At 35.9% G+C, this 27,977-nt stretch overlaps 1 protein-coding gene and 1 long non-coding RNA gene across 2 annotated transcripts in view; one reads left to right on the forward strand and one right to left on the reverse strand.

The window, feature by feature from the left end:
• Window positions 1-27,977, forward strand: part of SPAG16 (sperm associated antigen 16) — an 885,716-nt gene that overhangs the window by 853,251 nt on the left and 4,488 nt on the right. The window lies entirely within an intron of this gene.
• LOC307187795 lies at window positions 4-27,897 on the reverse strand. The gene is made up of 3 exons (XR_013828703.1): window positions 27,738-27,897; window positions 276-410; window positions 4-160 (listed from the first exon to the last, which is right to left on the reverse strand). It is a non-coding gene; the product is annotated as an uncharacterized lncRNA (long non-coding RNA).

Below are 27,977 nucleotides of genomic sequence, written 5' to 3' on the forward strand. Positions count from 1 at the left end.
GTACAGGCAGATTTTATGGGTGAAGCCAGATCAGGGGTCTTCAGGTGAGGAAAGAGCGTCAGCATCTGTGCCATCTCCAATGGGACATAGGTGACTGTCATTTTTTTGGCCTTGGAGAACTCTGATTCAAAGTAGTAGGCAGTTTGTTACTTCATACAAGCTGAACAAAGCAAAGCACAACAAACAAAAAGCATTCTATTAGATGTCTACGCAAATATACTTAGGGCTGGAGCAATCATTTAAATCAGGTGAGGACAAGCAGTTCTACCTCTTACCTGGACTGTTGCCTTAACCCTCAGCTTTGCTTTGAAAACCAGACCTCGCTTTGCATCCTCAGAGCAATATTAATTCAGAACTGACTTGGATTTGTTCCTTGGGCAAAAGGTTAAGTGATCCATAAATTTATTTCCCTGCAGATTTGGAAAAAGAAAAATAAATATCACAGTGATTTGTTAACCAGGTTTTGCAGCAACAGAATCATCGACTGTCCCTCCTATGGCCAGGGTCAATGCCATGTGGTGAATAGAAAATATTTGTGGCTTACCCATGTGAATGATGCCAATGACCTGAAAGATCAAATACTCAAAAAAATCTGATTAATACGGAATGGCTCTAACCTGATTCATGTTTGACTAAGAACTAAATTCTATTACAAATGTGCAAAGAAGCATAATTCATCCTTGCAAAATGGCTTTTTGTTAACATAACTCCACTGAGAAGAAATGCTCAGTATCCCTAAACCAAAACCTACTTGTTGCAAGATAGATCCTACATTTTTCATACCTAACCTTAGATTTTGTGGTTCCCTATCCAGTGACTCAACATTGGTGTAATAAGTACCTTTATAACTCATGGCAGGTGATGCTCTGTGCAGCAGATTTTGCAATTGCAGGTAATAGCCTTCAGACTTAATCGCTCTCGTGGAGGAGGGTATGTTTGAAAAGATAATAGTGGCGGAGAGATTCTTTGAGTTGGCATCATCCTCTCTCAGCAACAATAGCTCAGTTATTGAGTACCCATCAAGCGCATGACATTGGTCTGTGCTTACTCATATTGAATAAGAGCATCTTTTTCTAAATGAAGAACGTTGCCTTCATGTCCCCTTTTTGTGTCCAAACAGTTATTCAATATGCAACCAGAGACTGGGCTTTTTCCTCTGAGAGTTGTAAAAAGATGTGCCAGATACAGAAAATCATAGAGTAGAAAGGGCCCCATCAGATCAGCCTGTTTGTCCTTCTGCCTCTCTCAACACGACTGTTGCTAAGGCTTTTCATAAAGGATTACTGAGTGTCACCAACCCAAAGGCTTGCCATGTGCTCCCCACCTCTGTGCCTCTGCTCATGCTGAAGCCGCCACCCTACCTTAGTATCCTTCCTTCTCTCTCCTATCCCTTAAGCAACGAACTCCATTCAGTCAGTAAACCTATTATTGAGCACAGCGTACATTGTTTGTCCTTGGCAATACATAGTCTAGTGGGGAAGACAGGCATTATTATCACAAATAATTGAAGTAGTTACATGTTGCATGGTGCAGGAAAGAGGAATAGGTACTGTGGAGGCATATAAGAGGTCCTAGACATAGGCGAGAGATCCAAGGAGGCTCCCAAAAGGAGGGACCTTTGGACTAGAACTAGAAGGGAACTCATTTAATAAGGAAAAGGAGGTGCTTGGAGGGAAGAACATTCCACCAGAGAGAATCTAAGGCTGGGAGGTGGGAGACAGGTGGGGGCAGGTGATATAAAAATTGAACAGAAGGGAGATTATGTAAACCATAGGGCAAATGGGAATCCATCAAAGGACCGCAGTGAGTGACATGATCAGATTTAGATTTCTTAAAACTCACTGTTGTGTGGAGATTTGTTTAGAGAGAGAGAAGAGAAGATGCTGGGAGACCAGAGTGGAGAATGTTGTAAAAATTCACACACATGACAAACCCTCTATCAATCTCTGTTGATAAAACAACTTTGCCCATTAGGCTGTTATCACTGACATATTTCTTCTATCCTACAGGTGATTAATATATATTTAAGATACTAGGTCCAGGACTTCTAAAATAGCATCATTACTTTGAATATGAGCTACTAACCTGTCCAAGACCATGCCAGATCATTTCAATTTAAAACCAAGTCTCTGCTTTTGATCTTGGATACAAAGATATTTGAGTTGTCTGAAAGGACTTGTTCTTTACCAAGGCATGACAGTTACCACCTGAAATTTATTTGTTATAATATTTTCAATTTTTAAAATTTTCCAATAATATTTATATGTGGGATTCTCCTTTTCTATTTAAATAATACCAGCACTTATTAGCACTCATTTGTTCTCTAGAAGTAATCTCGCGACACACCAGGTTATGGAATTTAAATGGGACAATTAATATGAATGTACTTCTCATTCTGCCTCTGTTTCTTGCTGTGATCTTCACTCAGGAAACCATGCTGGGTTTCAGGGTGCTGCCATGTTTCACAGAAAGGGAAGATTTAACTAATTTTCCTCCTCACAACCACTATCTCTACTTTTCCACTCACAATTTCACTTATATAAAAACGTCTTAAGTATCTTGGATGCCCTCCTGGTAAACACCCTGCATCCCACTCTAGACAGAAGGTCGGTCCTTGCATGCCAGTGACAGAACATGTTTTCTAGGGAGGAAACCTCTTTCATTTCTTCAATTTATGCAATAGGTCGCCAAACAAGCCATCTGCTGATCTGGTTTCCAAAGCATATGGTTGCTTCCTCAATCTGTAATGTGGGAGACGAACTAAAAGAAGTCATCTTTAAGTGACTACGTTTGCTTTCGGATAGGGATTGAAAATGTTATGTCCTCTATCATAGCACTAAGAGCCATTAGATAGTAAGCACTCACGATGTGCCAGGCACTGTCTGGTGGCTTTCATTGTTTCAGATGGGCAGCATGGCCTGTAGTTCAGAGCCTGGCTTCAGAACAGGGCCAACTGGGGTTCAAATTCTGGCTCTGTTATATGCTCTTTGGAGACTTATTTAACTTCTCAGTGCATCATTTGTAAAATGGGGCAGAAGATAACAGTCCCCAACTTTGGAGTGACCGTGAGGTTTAAATGACCTAATATATGTAAAGTACTTAGATCAGTTCCTAACACATACTAAACTTCTTACCTATTAGTATCTCATTTAAACCACATAAAATCTCCATTTGCTATAACAGAGAGCTTAAGTAACTACCACCAAGGCATTCTGACTCCAAGAATTATTCTTTATAAAGAGACACAAATATTATTACTTTCAGAGTTATATCTTTTTTTATTAAAACTGTGAACTTATTTTTTGACTCAGTTACCAGCAAGCACAGATTCAAATCTGAAGTTCAATAACGAAGACACTGTGTTGAATTTTCTGGTTGCCATTTGTGTTATCTTTTTTCATGACCCTGATTTTCTATTAATATTTCAACTTGGCTCTTACCTTGTATATACCTTTGATAATAACCACCTCATAGCATGCTCCAGAAAGGGAAAAACTGTGAATATTTTTTAAAGAACATTAGAGGGAAGTGTCAGCTAAGTATGGTAAACAAAGTTCACCCAATAGAGAAATTTTGTTCTAACAAAGACCACTGAGGAATGAAAATAAGGAATCAGTATAAGAATGTGAAATGAGGACGACTACTTGCCTTTGGGCAGCTACCTAACTTTTTCAATCCCAGCTTCTATTAATCATATACAGACCCTGTACTCCAAGCCCAATTAATACAAGTCAAATTTTACACATCTATGCCTTTTTATATACTACTTCCTTTTAACCGAAATGTTTTCTGCTCACTCTTTTTTTCCCTTCAGTTTCTTTTTATCTTTAAAGATTAAGCTCAAACATCATATCCTCTGTGAAGCACGCGTTGTCTGACACCCTTAAGTAATTAACATCTCTCCTTCTTTTGTGTTCTTATAATGCCATATACATTATACCATTATAGCATCTTATTGATTCACTTGCTTATTCTTTTTCTTCCAGTTTTGCTGAGATATAATTGGCCTACAGCACTGTATAAGTTTAAGGTATACACCATAATGACTTGACTTACAGTATATGAAAGGATTACCACCATAAATTTAGTTGACATCCATCATCTCATATAGATTAAGAAAGAAAGGAAAAGTTTCTCTCCTTGTGATAAGAATTCTTAGGATGTACTTTCTAAACAAGTTCCAAATACGCCACAAAACAATCATAACTATAGTTATCATGTGTACATTACATCCCTAGTACTTATATCTGGAAGTTGGTACCTTTTGACGACCTTCATTTATTTCCCCTCACCACAACACCCCTCTTTCTGTAACCACAAATCTTATCTCTTACTTGCTTATTCTTTTAATAAAGACTCATTGAGTGCCTGCTATCTGACACTCTGCATTAAACGGGGATTATCATACAAATGTTTCCACTTTTAAACATGGGGCCCTCTTTTAACCACCAGAATACCTGAAACAAAGCATGTTCTCAATGCACTGATGTTGAAGGGAGGATTTGGCCAAATAAATAATCCCATGACTTTGCAGTCATGTTCTAATTTGGTTTAACCAAAGGTAATACTATTCCAGTGTCTCCTCTTCTTTCACAAGACTCTGAATACCTTTTGATTGCTTCCAAAAGTCAAATCTATCCTTAGAAACCAACAATTTGCCATCACTTTAGAAAATGCAAAGCCACACATATTCCAAGTATGTTTGTCCCATAATTTTTTAACTTCTCCCCAAGTGATGAGAAGATCCAGATTGTCCTATTTTTAATATCTTAAAAATGTTACAGTAATCCTTGTATGTATTTATTTGTATATTTGACAGTTCTCTTCTGTTGGAAAGATTCACATTCATGAGAATACTAGAACAAAGAGGATATACATACACCAGATCTACTGGCCTAGAAAGATGTCCAAGCTCAGAAATAGGTCCAGATTTTGTAGAGCCTGGTACATTAAAAGGTCAAGGGCCTCCTTCAGAAATAAAAAATACAAAAATATAATTAAAAAAAAATTGTTAGGATCTCCCCCTTACAGGGCCTTGGAAAGGACCCATGAAAGTAAGGGACCCTAAAGTTCATAGTTCATTTATTTCATGGTAAACCTGCCCATACCCACAATATATTGCTAAAGGGAAAAGAACGAGTTAAAGAATATACATAATCTATATATTCTCCTTAAAAATTAAGTCCATATATATACTGTATATGTTTTATGAGCAGATGAAAACTGTGGAATGATTATAAACCAAGATACTAAAATTAGCTTCATCAAGGGGGAGTTAAGCCAGGGGTTAAAGTAAGTTGTTGGGGTAAGTGTGTGGTCATCATTTTTATTTTAGATACTTTTGTTCAGTATTATGGTGATAATGTATGACTTTAATTTCAAATACTAAAATAAACTTTACTGAGTAGGGATAAAAGCATGTGCTGCCGTACACTCTGAAGGCATTCCAAAAAAGGTCTTTGGGATAAGTCCACATCCTCCCAAGGTGACTACACGAATATACCATGTGTACTGATTTTAGATGTTCTGTTGTATTTGTTATAAAATTAGCTACATTCTTTTATGAGAACATCCCTTATATTAATAGACTTGCCCCAGGCCTCCCATAAACACATACCACAAGAGAACCAGATAAAAAGAGAGAACAGAAAAGCTCAATGACCTCCCCACGGGGTGCCAAGAAAACCATCTTTTGTAAATGAACGACTGTCCGGTATGTCACCCTGAAATTACCTAATCACATTTTTGAAACCAAAAGGAATATTCCTCCCAAGATAAGACAAACTTAAGATGAATGCAAGGGTGTATATATCCCACAAGAATAGAATATAATCAAGACAAGTCAAGCCAAAAATATTTTTCTTGACATCTATGCAGGAATCACTTGATTGTGGCAGAGGGAAATCCAATATACACTTGAAAACAACTTATCATTAAAGAAATTAAAGCAGATTCACACCAGGAAAAAAATGTTTTTTTGAAATAACTAGTTCCACCGAGATGTATGCAATCTAATTTGCATGATAGATTTATGCCAATAGCATTTTACAGCAACAGATTCTGTGGTTCCAAAGGGCAGAATTTTATAGCAGGGAAAGGCTAACGATTACAGTGTGTGTGATGCTGGTCGTAGCCTCAGCTCCAAGCGTGTAAGCTGATGCCTTTCTCTTAGGTGTTCTGACAGGCTGATATTAAAGAGCAGCATGTGTTGGAAGTTGTAGGAAATCAACTGGCCTCTTTGACAGACTTTACAGTGGAATGTTTGTACTGTCAGGGCAGTGGGTATGACAAACCTGAGAGATGACAGTAATAGGAGTGTTTAAGTAAGGGAACAAGCTTAATAGAGATGCCACTGTTGACAATAACATGCTTATGTTAAGAGACCTTGCTTTCATTTTCTACTGGAAATTCCAAAGCCCATTTTTGAAACTGTTTTCTTCTAAATCTTACAAAAACACCTTTTAGTTCTAGGATTGCAGGGCTAGAAGACTAAACTGCCAGTCATATTTTCTCATCTGTTTCTCAAGATACCTCAGATCATCATATTACTGACATTCTTCAATCAGGGCATTAGTCTGGACTGAAACAGAACTTACGTAGCATTTTAAAGCAACTGTGAAATAAGTAACTATTTTTCTGGAGTGCACTTCAAATTAACCTTGGAGCCCAAGCTCAGGAATGGTTATTACCTAACATCTGTACTGATGCCCAGCACCATGTGCAGGGTGTACCCTACAATCATTCTAAACCAACTATCCCATTATTGTGCATCACAAATAAGATACGTGAAACAATATAATCTTCCTCTCTACAAATACATACACGTTTTATACATTTCTATAGCTATTCCAGTTAAATATAGTGTCTATATCACATCCCCAGCAATGACCTATTTCCAAGTTACTTGAACTCCTCCAGATAACTCTGTATGCATGCTCGGTGATAAAGCATTTGGGAGAATGAACTGCCAGTCGTGAATTGATGCTAAATGAATGGGTGTGCTTTAAAAAAAAAAGAGTCCTTTTCACTTGTGGGCTTTAATACTCATCTAATTATAATGATTTCAAATTCTCTCAAGGCTAAAATTAAACTTGGCTTCCTGGATAGCCAAACAAGTGACTATTCTTCTACACCACCCAGCTCCCGTTTTATCTCAGGCTCACTTTGAGTATAAATTGGTTAAAAACGGACATATTATGAATGCTGAATTAAATATCACTAAAAATATAATTCGAAGGGGCAGTTAAAATCCAGTACCATCCAATTAGAAAGACAGTAGAACATTGTCATTCCCCTCCCCAATGAGATGAGAGAGGCAGGTGGTAGTCAGGGAATACAACATCGATTCCAGAGGGGAGTGTTGGTCATGTGGCTCATATTCAACTAGATGGAGTATGTGGAGCCCAGGGAAGAATTACCAGAAGCACAGTTCCAATGGAGAGCCAGATCAGACTCAAAATCATGGTCCAAAATTGAGCTGCCAATGAATAAGAGGCAAAAGAGACAAGTCCACATATGAAACTAACAAGCATAGTTAAGGAATGTTCCATGAGAAAAGAAGCTTAAAGGAAGTGCAGAGCAAAGCCCAGAGATGTTTCAGAGCTAATGATCATTAGCTGAGGAGGGCACTTGATTAGATATATCTGTAGCTTTAGACATGATGGTTCTTGGGAGCTCTTAAGGGCTGTAGAGGTAAGTATTATCATATTAAAGATCACAAAACCATGACCTGTATTTAAACAGGCATATGCATATGGTTAAGAGGAGAGATCTTGGACCCAAACTCCGTTTTTTTGGCCTAAGAATTTCTATATTTAAATTTTATTTTTCTCCAGTTTTGGGATATAATTGACAACATTGTATTAGTTTAAGGTGTACAACATGATTTGGTATATGTATAGGGAAATGATTACTACCAGAAATTTAGTTAACTAAATTTCTGGTAGTAATCATTAACACCCATCACCTCATATGGTTACAAATTTTTTTCATGTGATGAAAACTTGTAAAAGCTCCTTTCTTAGCAACTTTTAAATGTACAGTCAGTATTGTTAACTACAGTCACCATGCTGTACATTACGTCCTCAGAATTCATTAATCTTATAACTGAAAGTTTGTACCTTTTGCCTGCTTCCCAACCCTTGCCTCTGGCAGCCACAATCTGTACTCTGTATCTATGAGTTCATGTTTTGTTTTTTGTTTTGGGGTTGCTTTTCTTTTTTCTTTTTTTTAGATTCCACACATTAAGTGAAATAGTAGAGTATTGGTCATTCTTTGACTTATTTCACCTAGAGTAGTGCTCTCAAGGTCCATCCATGTTGTCACAAATGGCAAGATTTCCTTCTTTTCTATGACTGAATAATATTCCACTGTACCTATATATCATTTATATATCATTTCTTTACCTATTTATACATTGATGGATGCTTACATTGCTTCCATTCTTGACTAATGTAAATAATGCTGCAATGAACATTGTATCTTTTCAAGTTACTGTTTTGTTTCCTTTGGATAAATACCCAGAAGGGGAATTGCTGGCTCATGTGGTCATTCCATTTTTATTTTTTGAGGAAGCTCCATACAGTTTTCCATAGTGGCTGCACCAATTTAAATTCCCACCAACAGTGCAGAAGAGTTCCCTTTCCCCGATGACCTCACCAACCCTTGTTATTTCTTGTCTTTTTTATAATAGCCATTCTAGTAGGTATGAGGTGATATCTCCTTGTGGTTTTGATTTGCACATCCCTGATGATTGGTGATGTTAAGCACATTTTCATGTACCTGTTGGCCATCTGTACCTCTTCTTTGGAAAAATGTCTATTGAGATCTTCTGCCCATTTTTAATCGGATTGTTTTTTCTGCTATTGAACTGTATGAGTTTGTTATGTGTTTTGGATATTAACTCCTTATCAGGCATGATTTTCAAATATTTTCTCTGATTTAGTAGGTTGCCTTTTCATTTTGTTGATGGTTTTTTTTTTGCTGTGCAGAAGAATTTTAGTTTGAAGTACTGCCACTTGGTTTTCTTTTTCATCTTTTTTTGAAGTATAGCTCATGTACAATATTATCTAAGTTACAGGTGTACAATATAGTGATTCACAATTCTTAAAGGTTATAGTTCATTTATAGTTTTTATAAAATATTGGCTATATTCCCAGTATTGTACAATATATCCTTGTAGCTTATTTTATACATATTAGTTAGTACCTCTTGATCCCCACTCCTATGTTGCCCCTCCCCTTTTCTGACTGGTAACCACTAATTTGTTCTATGAGTCTGTTTCTTTTTTATTATATTTGCTAGTTTGTTTTATTTTTTAGATTCCACATAATTGATATCATACAGCATTTGTCTTTCTCTGTCTTATTTCATTTAGCATAATACACTCCAAGTCCATCCATGTTGCTACAAATAGCAAAATTTCATTTTTTTTACAGCTGAGTAATATTTCATTGTATGTATATATATGTATATATACACACACACCACATCTATATATATAATACCATATATATACTATATATATATACCATATATATATATGCCATATATATATAGAGTGTATATGTGTGTATATATACATTTACACACACACACACACACACACATATATATATATATACATCCCACATCTTCCTTAACCTGTTGATGGACACTTAGGTTGTTTCCATATCTTGGCAATTGTAAATAATGTTGCTATGAACATTGGGGTGCATATATCTTTTTAAATTAATATTTTGGGGTTTTTTTTCAAATATATACCCAGGAGAGGAATATGGTAGTTCTATTATTAGCTTTTTTGAGAAACCTCCATATTGTTTTCCACCACGGTTGCACCAGTTTACATTCCCACCCGCAGTGTATGGGGCTCCCTTTTCTCCATATCCTCACCAACATTTGTTATTTGTAGACTCTTTGATGACAGTCATTCTGACAGGTGTGAGATGATATCTCATTGTGCTTTGATTTGCATTCTCTGATGATTAGCAGTGTTGAGCATCTTTTCTTGTGCCTGTTGGTCATCTGCATGTCCTCTTTGGAAAAATGTCTATTCAGGTCTTCTGCCCATTTTTTAATTGGGTTGTTTGTTTTTTTGATGTTGAGTTGTATGAGCCATTTATATATTTTGGATATTAATCCCTTATTTGTCATATTATTTGTAAATATTTTCTCCCATTCAGTAGGTTGTCTTTTCATTTTGTCCATGATTTCTTTTACTGTGCAAAAGCTTTTAAGTTTAAAGTCCCATTTGTTTATTTTTGCTTTATGAAACAGATTTTTAAAAAATTGCTATGATTTATGTCAAAGAGTGTTCTGCCTACATTTTCCTCTAGGAGTTTTATGGTTTTCCCTCTTACATTTAGGTCTTTAATCCATTTTGAGTTTATTTTTGTATATGGTGTTAGGGAATGTTCTAATGTCATTCTTTTACATGTAACTGTCCAGTTTTCCCAGTACTACTTATTAAAGAGACTGTCTTTTCTCCATTGACTATTCTTGCCTCCTTTGTCATAGATTAACTGACCATAAGTGTGTGGGTTTATTTCTGGGTGCTCTATTCTGTCCATTGATCTATATGTCTGTTTTTGTGCCAGTATCATTCTGTTTTGAATACTGTGCCTTTGTAACATGGTCTGAAGGCAGGGAACATGATTTCTCTAGCTCTGTTCTTCTTTCTCAGGATTATTTTGGCTATTTGGAGTCTTTTGTGTTTCTATACAAATTTAAAATTATTCTACTTCTGTGAAAAATGCCATTGGTATTTTGATAGGGATTGCATTGAATCTGTAGATTGCCTTGTGTGATATGGTCATTTTAACAATATTAACTCTTCCAATCCAAGAACACAGTATATCTTTACATCCATTTGTGTCATCTTCAGTTTCTTTCATCAGTGCTTTATAGTTTTCCCAGTACAGGTCTTTTGCCTCCTGAGGTAGGTTTTGTTGCTTTTTGGTTTGTTTGCTTGTTTGTTTTTGTTGCTTACCCTTTTGATGTCAACTCCAAAATTCACTGCCAAGAACAGTATCAAGGACTTTACCCTGTACGTTTTCTTCTAGCAGTGTTATTGTTTCAGGTCTTATGCTCAAGTCTTTAAACCATTTTGGATTGGTTTTTGTGCATGATATAAGATAAGGGCCCAGTTTCATTCTTTTGCATGGGCTATCCAGTTTTCCCAACATCGATTTATTGAAGAGACTATCCTTTCCTCATTGTGTATACTTGGCTCTTTGTCATAAATTAATTGGCCATATATGTGTTTATTATTTATTTCTGGGCTCTCAATTCTGTTTTGTTGATCTTTGTGTCTCTTTTTATGCCAACACCATACCTTTTTGATTGCTATAGTTTTATAATACAGTTTTAAATCAGGAAGTGTGATGCCTCCAGCTTTGTTATTCTTTCTCAGGGTGGTTTTGGCTATTCAGGGTCTTTTGTGATTCCATGCAAGTACCCATACTTTTGGCATGGTCATTCTTGCCCTACTACTTACTGGCTGTATAACACAAGGCAATTTCCTGAAGCTCTTTGAGTTTAATTTCTTCTGTAATATTGTAGTAACCATTAGGATGATTTTGAGCAATAAATAAGCTAGTACATGTAAAACACCTATGGAGAGTGAAGGCCAAGTAAGGAAAAACAGAAATACTAGGGGGGATTCATCTTTTTCATTCAAATTCATATTTAAGATCTTGTGGAATAATTTTTAAATTATATACTTAAAGCTCAGATTACCTAATTTATTGAATAGAATACATATGGGAAAATTGGCACCACTTTTTATTCACCAAAATGTAAATATCACACTGAAGAATGCATTAAATATAGTGAATTAAATGCCAGGACACCACTACAATGACAGTAAAGAAGGACATGGGTATAAATACACAAAGACAGAAAATGAAGAGAATACTGTAATGGGCTAGAGATGTCAGTAGGAGACAGGTGGAGGAGTGATAACTGACTTAGCAAAGTAGAGGATGCAGGGACCCAAGTGCCTATAAAGGAAAACTTTAAGATGATGTGTTAATTTACACAACAGAGCTCCCTAATGATTCTGGAACTGATGTCACCTGCTACAAAGAATTTAGGGAAGAGGCATGGAGCTGACATGGTTGTATTAATATAAATAAAGAGCAGTTTAAACCTAAGATCTTCTCTCCCACCCTATTCAACCAAGCATTCTCCCTTCAACCACAATTCTCAAAGGAAAGGTTTGTTCTCCAGAAAAATTGAATCAGAAGGGGCTCTGGACTCAGAAACACAAAACACAGAATGTAAATACAAAACATGGATTTTGACCAACAACATTCTCTCCACCCTTCCCCTCATTCAGCTCCTGGAACACAGGCCACCACGCAGTATTCATTGCTGGAAGAATTGAATAGAACCCAAAGAAAATGCCTACAGATAGTGACATGAGGGGATAATTTTCATTACACACAATGAAAATGTCAGTTTGCCTCCCACTTAGAATTTTATCCACACATATACCTTTTCTTAGGAACCCCCAGATAGACTTTTCCTATGCAACCAACGAAGCTCTTGTTTTCGAGGTATGGTCTCCAGGAAAAAAGAATCCAAAAATAAACTTGATGTATTTGACCATGCAAGGAATAGTACTGAAAGAAGTTCTATAGTTACAGAGAAGAGTTTAGGAGTGATTAGTGATAGGTACATAGAAACCAACCCAGAAAGGAAAAAAAAAATCTGGGAAGTAAGTTTGTACAGCAAGGGATATATAATCAGAGCATCCTAAATGAGTCAGCAGTGAATGATAAGGATAAATGTCATAATAATGTAACTGAACTAAGTATTAACTGAATTTGTTAATACTGAACCTAGAATTGTGATCTCAACTAGTTGGAAGGATGGAGAGATGAGAACTGAGTGTAATTACATAAAAGTCTAATATTCTCCCTAATAGGAATTCCATGGAAAATGTCTGAAATTGATACATTGAAAAATAGCAGTGGCACAAATGATTGTCCAATATGATGGCAAATTTCAAAAGCAGCAGCTAAAAGGATTTAAAATAGGCACTTTGGGGAAGGGGCTCAGGTGATGTGAAAGGAGTTAGGGCAGAAAAGTATTGTTTATTATAAGCCTATAGAACTTGATTTCTTTAACCATGTAATATTTCCTCAATAAATATCAAAATTAGGGGTTTCCCTGGTGGCGCAGTGGTTGGGAGTCCGCCTGCCGATGCAGGGGACACGGGTTCGTGCCCCGGTCCGGGAAGATCCCACGTGCTGCAGAGCGGCTAGGCCCGTGAGCCATGGCCGCTGAGCCTGCGCGTCTCGAGCCTGTGCTCCGCAACAGGAGAGGCCACAGAAGTGAGAGGCCCGCGTACAGCCAAAAAAAAAAAAAAAAAATCAAAATTAATTTAAAATGCAAATATCTCATATGGAAGCAGCCTTTCAATCTCTCTTCTTGAAATTAGATTAAAGATATGTTCATGAATCTTAGATGACTTCCTGGTAGCTTATCCCTTTTCTTGGTTGAATGATACAATATAATACACTTTTCCTACAATTATGTCCTGCTCTTTGGCTGTCAGCCCCTGAAGGAAATATGTAAGATTTGATTGACTTGGTCTTGCCATCTCCTTTCTGTCACCAGTTGGAAAAGCTTTGTTCAAGAATATCTAGGGTTGTGTTAAAAAAAAAAAGTTACTTTTTTCTCTTTGACTAGTTCACTAAATAATAAACATGAAAGGTAAGATATTTATTGGAGTAAGTTATAATAAATGAGGATTTGTACTTTCAGGTTTAGGAATAGAATAAAATACTTTTTATATATATTTTTTGCCAAAGTTGCAAAATAGTTATCTAGTAAAATAAGTTGCCATTCATATCAGTTAGGATCATTTAAGTGAAAGTGTGCATGTGTTTTATGTGCAGGATTAAACAGGACCCTGTACATCTTCAGAGGCACGTTTGCACTTGATTAAAAACTAGAAACCCCTCATGCTTTACAACGCTATTAACATGAAGCTAAAAAAAAACAAGGAAGATGTTATACATGAGAAATATTAAAGATGTTAATTCCTAGAAAAGAGAACCATATCAAAGCTTTAGATTTGCTCTGAAACCAGTTTTTATGCTATTTTGAAGAGACTCCTAATTTAGAAAGTCCAAATCATGTTTTTTAAATGGAATTTCTCACAGTCATAGAAAATGTACCATCAGGACTATGTAATCAATGTGAAGCAGATGGTGGAACAATTATCTGGTGTATTTGGGTACTACCATTGGCCAGTTCATAGCGAGTGTGTGCCAGGAAATTCATTCTGTATTTTCAATCTGCTTTCTGGTTATGATGGATAGTGCTTTTTTAACAAAAATCTTTGTATTATTTTAGTGTCTATGATATAAGCTACATCTACACGGGCATCTGTTTTTTTTTTAAGTCCAATTGGAGGTATATAGTAATTTCAAGATTCAAATTTTTGAGTTTGAGCTGTGATTATTTTTCAGTATCAGCATAGCTTATTACTATCAATTCTTTGGCTAAATAACTGCTTCCTAGTATATACAAATCTTAGTATTTAATTTTAAAACCTTAAATATTTAAAATTATATGGTATGGTTCACAATGTAGAGAAGACACTTTTTTTAAATTTTTAAATTTTTATTTTTTTATACAGTAGGTTCTTATTAGTTATCCATTTTATACACATCAGTGTATATATGTCAATCCCAATCTCCCAATTCATCCCACCACCCCACCACCACCACTTTCCCCCTTTGGTGTCCATACGTTTGTTCTCTGCATCTGTGTCTCTGTTTCTGCCCTGTGAACCAGTTCATCTGTACCTTTTTTCTAGGTTCCACATATATGCTTTAATGTACGATATTTGTTTTTCTCTTTCTGACTTACTTCACTCTGTATGACAGTCTCTAGATCCATCCACGTCTCTAAAAATTACCCAATTTCGTTCCTTTTTATGGCTGAGTAATATTCCACTGTATATATGTACCACATCTTCTTTATCCATTCATCTGTTGATGGGCATTTAGGTTGCTTCCATGACCTGGCTATTGTAAGCAGTGCTGCAGTGAACACTGGGGTGCATGTGTCTTTTTGAATTGTGGTTTTCTCTGGGTATATGCCCAGTAGTGGGACCACTGGGTCATATGGTAATTCTATTTTTAGTTTTTTAAGGAACCTCCATACTGTTCTCCATAGTGGCTGTATCAATTTACATTCCCACCAACAGTGCAAGAGGGTTCCCTTTTCTCCACACCCTCTCCAGCATTTGTTGTTTGTAGATTTTCTGATGATGCCCATTCTAACTGGTGTGAGGTGATACCCCATTGTACTTTTGATTTGCATTTCTCTAATAATTAGTGATGTTGAGCAGCTTTTCATGTGCTTCTTGGCCATCTGTATGTCGAGAAGACACTTTTGAATGCTAACTCAGAATTATGTACAAGAGTTAAGGACTTTAAAAAGACATTGAAAGCAACTACTTTTTAGCACTTAGGATAAGATCATCCTAAGTAATATGTATTTTATTTTTCAAATTACAATTACATTGATCTATTAATCTCATCTTGGTTTCAATTTTGTTTTTCTAACACATTATATTTAGTAACTTCAGTTATCACTATCTGGCTCTCTATAGGTGGTAACATAATTACTTAGACACATTGTATATATACCTAGTTCTAGAACACTGGTGTTCTCTGATGACAATCAAACATATTTTTTGTTTTAAATGTAAGAAATGACTACACGGTAATGCTGACATTATTATATGTCTACTCAATTTTTATTTTCCAAACAATAGTGGAGAAAATAGTATAATGAACACCATTTACCCAATGACTATAAGATTTTTGTCAATTTTGTTTCATCAATACCCTCCCCTTGCATTTTCATCTATTTTATTCTGAAACAATTCCCAAAGAATGATTTTTTTTAGTGTAAATACTGACTACAGCAAAAAGAGTATATTTTCTCAAGATAATGACTTCTCAAAATAACCTTTATCTATTTGGCTGTATATATTTTTAGCCTTTTTTTTCTGAAAATGGTCTCTATTTTAGAGATAGCTGAAATATTAAACTTTTTAGTGTTCAGAACTCTTCGTAAATCACATCAAGCTCTTTTGAACATGTGCAAGATTGTTAACTGAAACTTAAAATATATCAACCTAGACAGAAGAGCCCTTGAAAAGACAGTTTTCTTAAGTCATTTTCTTTCCTGCAAACACTGAGATTATTAGGAAAGCTCTTTAAAAACTATGACATATGTTTCTAACTATAGAGATTATAACAGTTTTATTCTTTAACTTAAAGGAAATTCAGTGTTTCTGGGTTGGCATTTCTTTTGGAGGTTATAATCTGGTATATGAATGGAACTCCAATATTAATAATCAGAATATCTAGTCAGTGCAAAGGAGGCTTGAGTTTAGGCGATACTTTCCACTTTCTAAAACACATTGCTTGTTACATAGGTGTTCAGCTCTTTCTTTTCCTTTGCAACTGTAATTCCCATTTCACCCCCACCTTCCTTGCAATTTTCCTTGGGATTTTTCTGCATTTGAAAGTCTGACTGTAAATCAAGGGACTCCAAACATTGGCAATCTGTTTAACAAAATAACTGTGCTGATTTCTTAGTGAAGTCAGATGTAATTTATTCACACTGGAGTCTTTTAGGAGGCAAGATTATAGAATGAGATGGATTGCCAAATGGAAAAACAGTGGGAAAGTAAAGCACTGTTTCAGTGGCCTAGAATGTGGCTTGTTTTTGTTTTCTTCTCTAACGCAAAAATTGACTCTGGCTTTGCATATGTGGAATGACTATCCAAAGTAGGTTGTAGTTTTTTGGGTTTTGGGGGTTTTTTTCCATGCAAAGTGTTCATTTTTCTTAAATAACAGCATTTTGATCTTCCTTTGGGTAACTCTTGTACACTCTCAGCTTTTGTAGTGGGCAGTCAGCCCTGGCTTTGTCCATCACACCTTTCCACTTGCCAGCCATAGTAATCGGTCCAGGGATAAGCACATGATCCCAGCTTGACAATGTGGGATATTTTTACCCAGTATGAAACTGCTGAGCAATAAAGGTACTCTTGCCATGGATGTTAAGTTTGGGAGGCTCTGAACCTGTTGGGACTACCAAGTAGACAGAGCCTGCCTGAGAGTAAATCCACACTGCAGAAAGCAGAATTGAAAGACAGTGAGGGATGACACTCTGATAACATCATTCCAACCTCTTGGTCTAACTATTTCTGATTTCAGTCTACTTGTATTTCTGAGTTATAAATCTATATTCTTATTTTTTCTTTGCCACTTTGAGTTTTCTCTCACTTGCAACTGAACAGTTCCTGAACTAATACTCCATCTATTGACAAGTCAAATTCTATTAAAAAAAAAAAAATTGCAGTGTCAACTTTGTCATTTTTATGCCTCATGTACACATCTAAATCATTTGTGTCTTGTAACTTTAACCCCAAGTATTCATCAGGGCCCTAAATCTCAAATTGTCTCTTAGCGTTTATCAAAAGCCCATTTGATATAAGTTGGAATGCCAGATTAAGAGAGTAAGAATGAAAAAGTGTGATGGAGAAAGTCTGAGTAAAAACAAACTAATCATATAGTTGCTTTAAATTTTCTATGAGATACAAAGCCAGGCCATCAGAATGCAATATACTAGAATATTACTTTAGATTTCCATAAAATGCCTTCACAGAATTATGAGTTAATATAAATTTATTTAGCACTTCAGGTAGTAGCCAAATCAGCTTAGCTTTCTGACATTACTTTTTCCCCAGGCTCTAGAATAGAAAAGGTTTACAACAATCTTGGGTTGCCATTCTTGCTTTAACACTAGCTCTGTTACTTTAAAGAAGTTACTTCATCTCTATGATTCCATTTCTTTCTCTGAAATGAAGCATGAAAATAATGTTTTCTTCACATATGGTTGTAAGTATTACAGAATATAATAGAAAATATTGAGGAAAAAGTAGATAATGGAAACTAGTGGGTTTAAAAAAATTTTTTTTATTGGTGTGTAGTTAATTTACAATGTGTTCATTTCAGGTGTACAGCAAAGTGATTCAGTTATACATATACATATGTTCATTCTTTTTCAGATTATTTTCCCATATAGATTATCACAGAATATTGATTAGAGTTCCCTGTGCTATACAGTAGGTCCTTGTTGGTTATCTATCTTATATATAGTGTGTGTGTATGTTCATCCCAAGCTCCTGATTCATCCCCCCACACACACACCTAAAACATGGAAACTAGTGGTTTTATCTTTTATCAACCCCTTCAAATCACTTTGAAGGTAAAATGTCAATTAGATGGTAGGACTGTGTATTTCCTCAGGTAATGAATTATGACAGATTTGAAATTTAGGCTAAAGAGTTTAATGATTTTTTTCTAAAACCAAGCAAATTATACTATCTTTAACTTGTTTAGCTACTCCATACTCAAAAGAACTTTCACATTTGGTATCCTAGCTGTTCTTTTCTGGTTTTTTGGCAGTGGATAGAGAGGTTATCATCACGCTATAATTCTTTTATCACAGATTTGCATCTTCTTGACTGTAACTACTAAATCACATATATGCATCTTCTTGACTATAACTATTAATGGTGTAGTGATGCTGCTTTATCACTTAACCACTTTCACCCACTGGACGATATTGCCCAGGAGTAGGAAAGGATGAAGTTCTAAAAATAAGGATGCAATTATTAATAATTCACCATCTCAGCATTAACCAACATAAGCTGACAGGGTTTTCTGTCCCACAGACAAGACTCCACATTCAGAAAGGGGGATTCCCTTATGACAAAGTTAGTGATGACACAAATGTCCCTAAAGAGAAAAATTTCCGAAATATTAGAACTCTGACTTTTAAACTAGTACACATTATGGTTTAAGTAGTAAAAACAAAAACAAACAAAGTACTTTAATTATAGTAATATTTTAGTTTTAATTACTTTTTGGTATAAAATATAAGCCTTCAGGTCCTTTCTCTATTCAATAATAATGGGGAAAGAGATATCGCAGTCTATGATTTTCTCTCAGCTTCACTTTACCAGAGCTTATCTGATCCTCAGAACTGAACTGAAACTACATTTTCCTCTGACATCAGCAAAAGCTTTTCTGAAATGTTTGCAACTCTCCAGGTGCATGGGTCCCTGAATAAATATTATTTCAACACTGATCAGCTGCATAGGTGAAGACCAAGTTAGGAAAGAGGTCTACAAGGATTTCTTAATGAAAGCAGGTGGCTGTTGATATTCTAAATAGATTCAGTAATTAGAACATTTTTAGGACTTTAGGGTGCATCTCACAAGGGATTTCTGTAATATTTAGAAGACAGCTCACATAGGAAAGCACTTGTTCAGGAAGATATTCATTCATGCTCTCCTAATAAATAGGGGGAAATTATTTTAAAAACTACATATGGTAAGATCAAAAGTTCTGTTCCTAGCAGGGAAATACTTTACTTTTTGGATTTATTGCTGAGTTTTAGGAATTTCTGCAGTGTCAAAGAACTGCCTTCCTATATAGGACGTGGATTTCAAGTGTAAGTCAAAAAACAATTACCATATTTGTTTGAAACTTTAGGGTGAACAGATAAAACATACCCTGTGGAACAAAATTCACTTAATAAATAACATTCCATACCAAGTTTAAGTAACAGTAGATTTTATCTTCATCCTCTCAGTTTGTTGTATCCGTTAAACATATTATCTATTCTAAATAACATATCTGCTTGACTAGTCCTAAAATAAGATTTTGAAACTTTCTAGTGTCATTTTATGATGTGAGTTTCCACCAAGAGAAATTTAAAATGCATTTATTTTTAGCCTATATTTACACTTTGACTCAATCCTTGTTCCAGTGGTACTACCTGCAAAAGTTAAGACCTTTTAGCAAGAGTATACATAGCAGAAAAAAATACTGAAAAAGTTTAAAAATTGTTACCAGCACTTAAGCAAATTAAATTGCCAAGTAATATTTTTTTCTGAAACGTATTGATTAGTGATAGGGTGCAAAATAAACTAAATCAAATTTCACATCTCCTTCAGTTATGTTTTTGAGATTCTGAGTAATGACCCAGGTTGAGCCATTAATGCAAATCCTCAAAACTTAAATAGTTTCTTGATACTTTTCATTTTGAGGCATCTTTTAAAGAAACAACAGATGCCTCTCCACATGCATTCTAAAAATCAATACACTTAATCAATAATGCTCTCCACAGGTAATAAATGCTGAGAAGCATTTCTGCCTATCTCTATTGATCGGGAGAATTGCTTCAAATTGGTTCAGATGTGTATAAAAATCATTTCCTTATTGATCAAAGCCTTCTCTACTCTGTTATTTCATATATGGCATACAGCTCTTTTAGACTTCATGTATATCTGTGATAAACAAATTTCCTGTGATCTGTGTATGAAACTAATTTGAATGAAATGTAAAATGGGTGTTTTTGTTTCTTTGGGGGAACATACTGCTTGAAATGTAATCAAAGCCTGAATAATCATGAGAAATTACTGAATTTAATGAGAAATGTAATGATGTTTTAATTATTTGTAATCTTAAAATTTAAGCTTTTTTGAGTCTGCTTCTATTATAACAGAATTCATGCAGACACATGCATTTAATCCAGAATGATGCAATTCCCGGTGGTATAAACAATAGAAAACTGCATAGTTATAGTCAACTGTTGACTCATATTGCTGGCAAGTTATATTTTGGTAACATGATCAAACATGTAAGTGGACATTGTGACCTTTTTGCTAATATATGTGTTAAGTGTATAGACAGAGTAATAAGAAAAGTATGTCTTCTAAATTAATTGTCTAACAATAAGTGTACAGTTTCAACAGATAGAGCATTTAATGAGTCTCATTAAATAGGGTCTATTCATCTTTGAGCCAAACAATTGATTCATTGGGTAAATATTATTAGATTAAGGACTCTTCCAAGGAAGCTCAACCTCTAAGTCTTGATACATTAACTAGTGTTGTGAATTATAACGAAAAAGCCAAAGATTCCTGTCAACATGACTTAGTAAATTTCATAACCTTATACTACCTATTTTCCTTATCTGAATGTTCCATTACAAAATGGCGTTATTTTGGCCACTGTATAAGCTACTGTGGAAAGTGTCACTGAACCACTACCTCCTTAAAAACACCAATTTTTACTTATTGAAAGGTTTCATTCATCTCATGATTTTCATTTGGAATCTCGGGGAATATGGATTATCATATAGTCAAGTTCCAATATCTCAACTTTAGATAATTTTACTTTATCTAACAATTTGTTTAATTCTGAAGGAATCTCTTATGCAAAACTAAGTTGAAATTTTCAACAAAACAAGAAGTATAAGGAATTGGATAAACTATGTTCACTATATTCAAAAATACTATTTGGGTGAATCTGAGGAAATGTTAGTCAATGTTGAAAGCATAGCATCAGAAGGATGATATATTCTGGTTTGTTTCCCCTAGAGCAAAAATAAAATAAATTTTATAACATCTTAATATAAAACACTTGCCAAAGATGTGGAGGTATCTATCTTTCTGCTCACTAAGGCTCTATTGAATCTTGGGTACGGATAAACTAAAAGGCTAAACCTGCTTTCCTAAGTCTCTCATCTATTCCCAGGAAGCTAACTAACTGTACAATAAGATTCTTGGAGTCAATAAGTACCATTAGGGTAACCACAGAAATGAAATTTTTGAAATATTTCTTGTACTTAAATAGAAATTAATCTTAAAGTATTCCTAGGAGCAAGCATAGATTCAGCTGGAAACTGGAGCTGCACACCCAAGAGAGATTTACTCTGACTCATGTTACATTTTAGTGAGGGCAGCTTAATCACAGTGGGAAAGACAACATTGAGCCAATCACTAAAAATTCATCTGGAGGTATTAGGGCATGACGTGGAGGATAAGAACGTTAGCTCTGGAGTCAGTCCTCACTTTCAGATTCCACCACTTATAAGCTGCGTGGCTTTGGGGAAGTTGCTTTTATCTGGCTCACTTTCCTCCTGCAGGAAGCAGAGTGTGTGCCAGCACCGTCCAGTAGAAACATAATGTGAACCACATATATAATTTAAAATTCTTAGTAGCCATGTTTTCAAAAATCAGGTGAAATTAAATTTTTTTTAAATTTAATACAATGCATCCAAATTAGTATTATTGTGATATGTAACTGATAAAAAATTATTAATGAAATACTTTACATTCTTTTTTCATACTAAGTCTTTAAAATCTGGTGAGCATTTTACAATGATAGCACATTTCAGTTTGCACTAGCTGCATTTCAAATGCTCAGTCAGAAGCCATATGTGAGTAAGGGCTGCTATCATGGATAGTGCAGGTATATATTCACCCCATAGGGTTGCTGTAAGGATAAAATGAGATAATGTGTGTAAAGTGTTTGGCAAATAAAAAGGACAAAAAAAGGTAGTTGTGAAAACTTTTACTGTTATAACTAAGTACTGACTACAGCAGCCTAGGTGCTAAACTGGGGTGAAAGCAAGAATATATGACATAACTCTGTTCCTGTGTAATTACAAAGTTAAGAAGGCAAGATAAATAAATAGTTAACTATAATTTATGGCATCTTATTATCACATGAATGTATGAATAATATGCAATAAGTGCTCAGAAGAGGAAGATCTTCCCCACTAGAGTTGCCTTGTACCCACCTTGGTGAAGAAAATCATTTTGAGCTGGTATTTAATCAATGGGTTGACTTTTCTCAGGAAGATGAGGTAAGGGACCATGAAGATAGCTAAGAAAAATATTCTACCAGAGGAATTATAGGACCAATAATTCAAAGGTGGGGAAGTGAAAAAATACACTCAAGAAATGAGGGCAATTTTTGATGGAGAACACAGCGTTCATGTAAGAGTGTACTTGGGTGAGTACATGCAGATCTGTGTTAGTGAAGGGTGTTTAAAAGCCATGCTAAGATACTAGGACATTTTCAGTGTCAGAAGGAAATAGTAAGAAGAGCACTGATTTGGAAGTCAAAGATCTGATTTTAACCAAGTTCTACAATTGCCATGAATATGCCAATTTCTTACCTTGGGCGAGTCACTTCATCTCAGTTGTGTATTTTTTTTTTAACGTCTTTATTGGAGTATGATTGCTTTACAGTGGTGTGTTAGTTTCTGCTCCATAACAAAGCAAATCAGCCATACATATACACATGTTCCTTAGATCTAAAAAAAACAAAACCCGAGAATGTCAAGAGTTGTAAGGGGTCTCTTTGTTGTCACTGTTCCTGCTGTTTTTGTTGTTGTTCTATTCAAATTTATGGTATTTTAGGATGGGAGTAGCATAACTGAAGAACGCTTTAAGAATTAATGTAGGTAGATTTAAAAGTAAAGAAACTGTAACCAAAAATCACTTGGGGTTATCTTTTCAATGGTCCTGACATCTTAAAAATAAGCACTTCAATATTGTAAACATAACAGTTGGAAATGGGAAAATTATAGAAAAGTAGCAAAGAAAAATAGATGAAAGTTGGGTTAAGGATGGAGAGGGAGAAAAGGTGTGAAATGATTGCCACTGCAGTTTGGACTCTGAAAAACAGAATATAGTATTCAAAATTGACATGGAAGAACTAGACAGATAATTTTGCTGGAGATGTGGGACGGGATGTAACATGAGTTTGTAGTTTTTTAGTAGGTACAATATATACACTAGAATGTGTCCTTTTAAGAATTAATTGATATATGAGGGAGATGATGGAGGAGCAGAACATGGAGCTCACTTCCACAAATACAGCAAAAACACATCTACAAGTGGAACGATTTGCACAGAACACCTACTGCATGCTGACAGAAGACCTCAGACTTCCTAAAGGGCAAGGAACCCTCCATGTACCCAGGTAGGATAAAAGAAAAAAGGAAAAAACATAAAAAGAAATCGGGAGGGCACCTGTGCATCAAGGAGGGAGCTGTGAAGGAGAAAACGTTCCTCCTTCACCCTGGGAAGGCTCCTCACTGGCGGGGAGATCTGTCTGGATGGAGAGGGGGCTTTGGAGCCTCAGAGGAGAGCACAGCAACCGATGTGCAGAGGGCAAAATGGACAGTGACCTGCACAGAAGGTCAGTACCACCCCACTGCACTCCGCAACCTGAGACCACTCGTCTGCTGGTGCGGGCAGGGGCTGGGTGCTGAAATTCAGGTTTCAGTGGTCAGACCCAGGGAGAGCACCAGGGTTGGCTGCATGGTGACAGCCTGAAGAGGCTGGAGTGTAGCAACTGAAGGTCACTCGGAAGAAGCCTGGGCCTGCCAGAGAGGCAAGGCACCATTGTTGGGGGGCACACAAGGAGAGGGGCAGGACCACCATAGGAGCTTCTTTCCCTGCACGCATGTGCTTTCAGGGCTCTGGGGGCAGGCGCAAGCCACCGCTGCCATACTGAACTCCAGGGTGGGCACAGGCTGCCGCCACCACTAAGAGACCTGCAAGTGGGCTCCAGTGGCTGCCCCCACTGTCCTGGGAGTGCGTGGGCCATGGCTGCAGCTAGGGGACCTGCAAGCAGGCACCAATCGCTGTCCTGGGGAGTGGGCAAGCTGCCACCGCTGCTAGGAAACCCTGCAGCAAGTACCGGTCTGCTGAGAGTTAACACCTATCTTTGAAACTCGTCCAAAAAATTGCAGAGGAAGGAACACTCCCAAGCTCATTCTATGAGGCCACCATCACCCTGATACCAAAACCAAAGATAGCACAAAAAATAATTACAGGATAATATCACTGAACAGGATAATATCACTGATGAACATAGATGCAAAAATCCTGAACAAAATACTAGCAAACAGAATCCAACAACACATTAAAAGGATCATACACTGTGATCAAGTGGGATTTATTCCAGGGATGCAAGGATTCTTCAATATATGCAAATCATTGTGGTACACCACATTAACAAATTGAAGAATAAAAACCATATGATCATCTCAGTAGATGCAGAAAAAGCTTTTGACAAAATTCAACACCATTTATGATATAAAAAAAAAAAACCTCTCCACAACGTAGGCATAGAGGGAACCTACCTCAATATAATAAAGGCCATATATGACAAACCCACAGCAAACATCATTCTCAACAGTGAAAAACTGAAAGTATTTCCCCTAAGATCAGGAACAAGGCAAGGATATCCACTCTCACCACTTTTCTTAAACATAGTTTTGGAAGTCCTAGCAATGGCAGTCAAGGAAGTCCTAGCAATGGCAGTCAAAGAAGAAAAAGAAATCCAAATTGGAAAAGCAGAAGTAAAACTCACTGTTTGCAGATAACATGATACTGTACATAGAAAATCCTAAAGATGCTACCAGAAAACTACTAGAGCTCATCAATGAATTTGGTGAAGTTGCAGGATACAAAATTAGTACACAGAAATGTCTTGCATTCCTATACACTAACAAAGAAAGATCAGAAAGAGAAATTAAGGAAACAATCCCATTTGCCCACACATCAAAAAGAACATACTGGCTTGGCCAAAAAGTTCGTTTGGTTTTAAGTAAAGACATTTTTCGTTCTCACCAAGAATTTTATTGAACAATGTATTCACTAACCAAATGAACTTTTTGGCCAACCCAATACCTAGGAATAAACCTACCTAAGAAGGTAAAAGACCTGTACTCAGAAAACTATAAAGTACTGATGAAAGAAATCAAAGATGACACAAACAGATGGAGAGATATACCATGTTTTGGGGTTGGAAGAATCAATATTTTCAAAATGACCATACTGCCCAAAGCAAACTACAGATTCAATGCAATCTCTATCAAATTACCAATGGCATTTTTCACAGAATTAGAACAAAAAATTTTACAGTTTGTATGGAAACACAAAAGACCCCAAATAGCCAAAGCAATCTTGAGAAAGGAAAACGGAGCTGGAGGAATCAAATGCCCTGACTTCAGACTATACTACAAAGCTACAGTAATCAAGACAGTATGGTACTGGCACAAAAACAGAAATATAACTCAATGGAACACGACAGAAAGCCCAGAGATAAAACCACACACCTATGGCCACCTAATCTATGACAAAGGAGGCAAGAATATACAATGGAAAAAAGAGTCTCTTCAATAAGTGGTGATGGGAAAACTGGATAGATACATATAAAAGAATGAAATTAGAATATTATCTAACACAATACACAAAAATAAACTCAAAATGGATTAAAGACCTAAATGTAAGACTGGATACTATAAAGCTCTTAGAGGAAAACATAGGGAGAACACTCTTTGACATAAATTGCAGCAATACCTTTTTGGATTCACCACTTAGGGTAATGAAAATAAAAACAAAAATAAACCAATGGAACCTGATTAAGTGTAAAAGCTTTTGCACAGCAAAGGAAACTATAAACAAAGTGAAAAGACAACCCACAGAATGTGCGAAAAAATATCAATATTTGCAAACAAAATGACCAACAAGGGATTAATCTCCAAAATGTACAGACAGCTCATGCAGCTCAGTATCCAAAAAATGGGCAGAAGATCTAAATAGACACTTCTCCAAAGAAGCATACAGATGGCCAAAAAGCACATGAAAAGATGCTCAACATCACTAATTATTAGAAATGCAAATCAAAATGTCAATGAGGTATTGCCTCACACCAGTCAGGATGGCCATCATCAAAAAGCCTACAAATATAAATGCTGGAGAGGGTATGGAGAAAAGGCAACCCTCCTACACTTTTGGTGGGAATGTAAATTGGTACAACCACTATGGAGAACAGTATGGAGGTTCCTTAAAAAACTAAGAACTACCATATAATCCAGCAGTCCCACTTCTGGGCATATATCCAGAGAAAAACCATCATTCTAAAAGATACATGTACCCCAGTGTTCATTGCAGCACTATTTACAATAGCCAGGACATAGAAGCAACCTAGATGTCCATCAACAGAGGAATGGATAAAGAAGATGTGTTACATATATACAATGGAACATTACTCAGCCATAAAAAAATGAAATAATGCCATTTTCAGCAACATGGATGGACCTAGAGATTATCACACTAAGTGAAGTAAGTCAGACAGAGAAAGCCAAATATCATATGATATCACTTATATATGGAATCTAAAGAAGAAAATGATACAAATGAACTTCCTCACAAAACAGAAACAGACAGACTTTGAAAACAAATATGGTTAACAAAGGGGAAAAGGCGGGGGAGGGATAAATTAGGAGTTTTGGATTAACGTTACACACTACTATATATAAAATAGATAATCAACAAGGACCTACTGTATAGCACAGGGAAGTTTACTCAATATTCTGTAATAACCTATATGGGAAAATAATCTGAAAAAGAATGGATATATGTATATGCATAATTAAATCACTTAGCTGTACACCTGAAACAATACAACATTGTAAATCAACTATACTCCAATATAAAATAAAAAATTAAAAAAGAATTAATTGATATGTGAAGCCCATGGATGTTTTAGTTTCAGAGTTTCACAAAGTCGTAAAATCAATCCCATAATTCTTTTCTTCAGTGTTAATATGAGCATTAAATTTGAGCCTGTTTACTTTGGAAATTCAGTGGCACTCAAAGAGAAGCCCCAAGTGTCACACTTATCTGAGTTGTAATTTATGAAAGAAATTTTAAAGCCAGTAAAAGGAGCAAGACTTTTTGAATAATAAATATTTCAATTCAAATCCCAGCTTGACCTTCTCTGAGTCTCTTTCTTCATTAGCTAAAAAGGGAGAATATCTACCTGTTAGGATTGAGTGCAGAACATGTGAGGTACCCAGTGGAGCTCTAGATGCTCAATAAACGATGGCTACTGTGAACTCATTCTAGTAGATCTGAAAGACAAAGAAACTCATATCCTTTCTTTTAAAAAAAAATCAATATTATACTACTATTTATATCATACCACAACTCCTCCTGCAACAAGCATGTACTCATTACTGATTATGTCAAGTTTCATAGTTAGTGTCAAAAATATTTCAGT

This window comes from Stenella coeruleoalba, assembly GCF_951394435.1.
Source record: "Stenella coeruleoalba genome assembly, chromosome: 6".
Lineage (NCBI taxonomy): Eukaryota > Metazoa > Chordata > Mammalia > Artiodactyla > Delphinidae > Stenella > Stenella coeruleoalba.